Source organism: Octodon degus, unplaced genomic scaffold (genome assembly GCF_000260255.1).
Source record: "Octodon degus isolate 3935 unplaced genomic scaffold, OctDeg1.0 scaffold00260, whole genome shotgun sequence".
Classification (NCBI taxonomy): Eukaryota; Metazoa; Chordata; class Mammalia; order Rodentia; family Octodontidae; genus Octodon; species Octodon degus.
In genome coordinates, this window is record NW_004524836.1 from 1151568 (window position 1) to 1157431 (window position 5864).

Below are 5864 nucleotides of genomic sequence, written 5' to 3' on the forward strand. Positions count from 1 at the left end.
TATGTTTTTAATTCTGAGGAAATACTCAGAAGGGGAAGAGCTGGGTTGAATGGGCTTGCTAATATTCTGCTTTTCTGAGGCATCCTTACACTGATTTCCACAGAGATTGCACCAGTCAGCACTCCTACCGACACGGGGGAAGTGTTCCTCTATCTCCACAACACCACCAGCGTCTGTTATTAGTTCATTTCTTAATAACAGACATTCTTTCTGGGAGTGAGATGAAATCTCAGGGCTGTTTTCATTTTGATTTCTAAATGATCGATAATGGTGAACATTTTTCATATATTCATTTGCGATTCGCATTTCTTCGCCTGGAAAATATGTATTCATCTCAGACGCCCATTTTTTAAAAATTGGGTCTTTGAATATGCTGGGCCTGATTGTTTTCAGTTCTTTATATGTACTAGGTAGAAGTCCTTTGTGTGAGGGACAGTTGTCTTAAATATTTTCCCACTCTGTGGGTTCCTTTTCCTTTTGTAGGTGATTTCTTTTGATGTGCAAAAACTTTATTACCTATATTTTATGACCTACTGTCTGCTAAATAATGAGGAGCCATTCAGACCTGAGATCATATGATACTAAAATTTCAATTTTATGAACATTTGTTAAAATAACATTTTGGGGGCTAAGGAGATAGTTCAGTGGTCTAAGTACCTACCTGGCAAGTACAAGGACCTGGGTTTGATCCCTGGTATCACACACAGTACCGGTCCTGTGCCATGCTGGCCATAAAAATCAGATGGTGTGGCGCAGTCCTGTAATCCTAGCAGTGGGGAGCTGAGATAGAGGGATCACTATGAGTTTCAGATGCCTAGAAAGATGCTCTACCAAATCAATCAGTCAATCAATCAATCAATCCATCTTTAAAAATATCAGTTTGGAAGAACCTTCCAGAGAAGTCCTAAGATTCATTTATAGTGTTCTTAATATTATTTTCTGCCTCAGTTACTTTTTTCTTATTTCTGGGACAAAATACCCAACACACAAAATTAAAGAAGGGTAGGTTTATGTAGCTCACAGTTAGTGGAGGTTCCAGTCCATACTTGGCTGGCTCCAAGGCAAGCGCTTGCCTGGCAAGAGCAAGGGCCTGAGTTCAATCCCTGGTTCCACAAAAAAAAAAAAAAAAAAAAAAAAAAAAAAGCAAAAGGAGTGGCAGCAGCTGTGGCTTCTACCGAGCCTCGCTGCCCTCCTTACATTGTAATTCAGTTTACCCATCCCAGGGCAGGGGTAGCACTCACACCCCATTATCCTTGCATTGGATCACGAGTTAATGACAAAGTCTAGAAACTACCCCATCACAGCATTAGGCTTTGGAGGGATAATTAGACACAAGCCATAACATTATCAGTTGACAATAATGTAACAGAAACTTTCAGAAATATACATTTAATGTTCACTAAATAATGTCTGCTGTTATTTATTATGGAAAGTAAGTTAAAATAATAGGAGTAAAATATAATTAAGAAATATAAAAAAAACCTAGACTATTAATAAGATCCTAGGCCTCACTGTTAAATAGAATATTGTTTTTCAGATTGTGGGGACTTTGAAAACAACAAGCATAAAAGTATTTAGTGATCCAATTTTTCATTTGGCAATCACCAAAGGTCACTAAATGAATGAGATGAATTCATTGATACAACATTAAATCAGCCATTCTGATGAGAGGTCAAAGAGACAGAAAGGAAAAAGATAAAAATAATTTACTCTCAAAACGTATATGATCCATGAAGATAAGCAAAAATAGAAGTGTGAATGGACCCATCATTAGCACATATGGTAATTTGAGAGGGAGTAAAATACCTCCAGCTAAAATAAAGTTAGTTTCTTTTTGAAGTTAAATTTCTTTTAAACTGATACATAAAAAATATACATGTTTATGGAGCAACATATGGTACTTTTATATAAGGATATATTATGCAATTCTCAATTAAAATTCAATGTATTCCTCAAATATCTATCATTTTTTATGGGGGAAACATTCAGAATCAGATTCTCTGGCTTTTGAAATACACTGAATACTATGTATAATCATCCTACTATGCAATAATACATATTTTGTTCCTATTAAGTAACAAGAACTTCTCATTCTTATTTAATTAGAATTTAGGCTCTATTGACCAATTTTCACCCATTCTTCTCCATGCTCTCACCAATATGGCATTGACCACCTTAAATTTCATATATAAAAAAAAATCATAGGACACTTATCTTTCTGCATCTGCTTAACTTCACATAACACAGTAATCTTCAGTTCTATCCTTATTGTTGCAAATTTTATTCTTTAATGTGGATAAACAGTACTCCATCTTACATATGTACCATGTTTATCTATTCATCAGTGGATAGATATTCAGGCCATCATTTGTGAGATATTTAGGTCATTTGAATTTCTTGGGTGCATCCAGTGTAGATGTGTCCTTCACACACTGGCTTTATTTTCTTTGTAAGTTTATGCTGCATGTATGATTTCTTGATCACAATACAAATTTTATTTTTACTTTTTTAAGAAGCTCAATATTGGGGGTGGGAAGATGGCTCAGTAGAATAAGCACTTGCCTGGCAAGCACAAGGGCCTGAGTTCAATCCCTGGTTCTGAAAAATACCTCAATATTATTTTTCATAATGACTGTGCTATCTTACACTCCCTCCAGTAATGTGGAAGGGATCCCTTTCATCATGTCCTCATTGACACAAGTTGGTTCTTAGGAAAGGCATAGTCTTATACTAAGAAAAAGAGAAAAGACTCACATAAAGGCAGTCATGGATTAAAATGGAGACATTACAACTAACAACATAGAAATACAAAGTATCATTTATGACTTTTAGGAGCAATTTTACAACAACTTTTTTAATAACTTAGAAGAAACAAATTCCTGGACATATAAAGCCTGCTAAAATTGAATCAGAAGAAACAGAAACCCTTAATGGATCAGTAATGAGTAAAGCGTTTGTATTATGAATAAAATTCTCAGATAAAATAGGAGCCTAACACTAGATACTTAGATTATACCAAAAATTATAGAGAAGAGAATATTTTCAAAATCTGTCTATAAGGGGAATTAATCTGATGCTATAACCAAATAAGGATACAGAAAATAAAAAGCTACCAGCCAATAATCATGAAGATAATGCAGGCTAAAGTCACCAAGAATTCTAAAGTCAAGTAAAAATATTATTCACTACGATAAGTGGAATTCATTCCAGAAGGGCAAAGATGATTCTACATGCATTTTGGTAAAAGTTATGCATTGGGACCAGGGAGATGGCTCAGTGGAATAAGTGCTTCCCTGGCAAGCGCAAGGGCCTGAGTTTGATCCCAGTTTTCACACACACAAAAAAAGTAATGGATTATGTCAGTAAATCTAAAGACAGAAAATATGTGATTATATCAAGAGATGCAGCAAAGACATATGATAAAATTCAACATCATCGCACGACTAAAAACTTCAAAAAAATAGGTATAGATGGAACATGCCAAAACAGAATAAGGGCCATATATAGTAAATCAAAAATTAATGTCATGAAATGGGAAAATTTTAAGTCTTTTTTATGATCTAGAAGACAATATTGCTCAATTTCATCATTTTTTTTCAACATGGTACTGTATATCCTGACCTGAGCATTAGGAAGAGTAAAGTTTAAAGTATCCAAATTAGAAGGAAGGGCTTTTCTGCTTTTGGTTCCAGGCACTTGGCAGCTGCAGTTTACAGTGCAGTTATGGGCAAGTCCAAGAACCACACCACGCACAACCAGTCCCAAAAATGGCACAGAAATGGCATCAAGAAACCTCGGTCACAAAGATACGAATCTCTGAAGGGGGTAGATCCCAACTTCCTAAGGAACATGCATTTGCCAAGAAGCACAACAAGAAGGGCTTCAAGAAGATGCAAGCAAACAATGCCAAGGCCATGAGTGCATGCACGGAGTCTATCAAAGCCCTCTTCAAGCCCAAGGAGGTCCAGCCCAAGATTATCCCAAGGGAGTAAACCACAGACTCGCTTGAATTGCTTGCATTGCCCACCCCAAGCCTGGGAAGCATATGCATGCCCACATTGCCAAGGGTCGCAGGCCTTGCCAGCCAAAGGCCCATGCTCCAGCTTTTGCTCCAGCCCAGCCTCCCAAAGGTTCCCAGGCCCCCAAAGGTACCCAGGTCCCTGTGGTGGCACTACAGTAAAAGCTTCTTATCTTCTGATATAAAAACAGAAGGACTGGTGACCCCTGGGGTGCCATCTGTGAGGGGCTGATGTCCTCCTGTGCTCTTTGTCCAAGTTAACTTGAGGCAGGAAAAAAAAATAGAAGGAAGGGGCCGGCGAACTAGCTCAGCAGATTAAAATGCCTGCTTAGGCAGACACAGGGGCTCAGGCCTGCCTTGCCAGCCCTGCCCCCAGGGCGCACTGAAATGTCAATGAGACTTGGCATGGTGGTGTGTGCCTATAATCCCAGCGCTTGGGAGGCTGAAAAACAGGAAGGATCACTAGGAGTCTGATCTGTGTAGTGAGACACTGTACTAAATAAACTAACTAACTAATAAATAAATAACAAATGAGAAGGAAGGCGTCATAATGTCACTGATTCAATCAGGAAATATATCTTTCCAAAGAGTCTATCAAAAATTATTAAAATTTATAAAATAGATTAGCAGGTGTGATAAGTTAAAAAAAATCACATACCAAAACAGGTAACTTTATTATATGCCAACAATAATTTGAAGACAACAATATGCAACATAATGATTGTTGAATTCTTATTTTATCTAGTGAAATTCTCTATCATTTCTAATTTCTCATATATATTTTAATAATTTTATTGAGAAAAAGTGACAATGAGACAGTTTCAAAACAGGTTAGTAGTACAGTTACAATAATTAATACATTGCATATTGTTGTCTTTGTACTAGTTATTCCTAGTACAAGATGCAGACATAATATCTTGTCTAAACACTATTAGTTAAAAACCTTCTTCTCATTAAACTAAGAGAAAGTAGCTCCATATTTATGCTATTTTGTATATACAGATATATATATATATATATATATATATATATATATATATATTTTCACTACAAAATAGTCCATTTATATCCCCTTTTTTGTTTACTTTTGTCAGAGATGTGTATTCAATTGCCATTCATATACTGTAGGTGCATGAATTCAGCAGAGTAATCCAAAATAGTGTGGTAGTCTATAGTAGTAGTGGGTTATCCACAAGATTGTCAGTGTCAGCTATTGTTGACTTGAGCCTTTTACAGCTCAGCATATTAATATGGCTTTACTTTTTATACCTCAATTTTGTACTTTTCTGCTGGATAGTTAAGACCAAGATAAAGCAAGACCTATAGAACAAAAAATGTAACTTTTGTATGTGACAAGGTCAGTCAAATCCCCTCAAGACTTACCCTGAAACCCTGTACCTCAGTTTGTAGATCCTTTGTGAGTGTCAGCCCTGTGGATGAGTCACGGCCATTGCTTGACCAATTTGCTCTCTGGGAAAGCCTGAGAGAATGTTTTCTCTCCATGTGTCTCTCCTTAGGCACATTCTACATCATCGATCACTTTTCTCTGTGGTCCTATTAATAATTGGTAGGATTTTCACCCTGACTAACTAAATATGCTGATACCTGTGAACTAAGCAACTGCACTGAAGATAGCAATATGTAATAGTAGGTTCATGCTTGGAATGCCTGTCATTCTGGTATTCTAAATACATACTACTTGTCATGTCATACCAATTGCTGCTATATTCTCTCTTAAGTAAATGTTTGTCTTAAAAAAAAAGGAGAGACCCAGTCCTAGCACAGGTCCGGTGAGTGTGCGGAGAGCTTTCTGCTACCCTGCGCCGGCGGGACCAGTCCCAGCCCA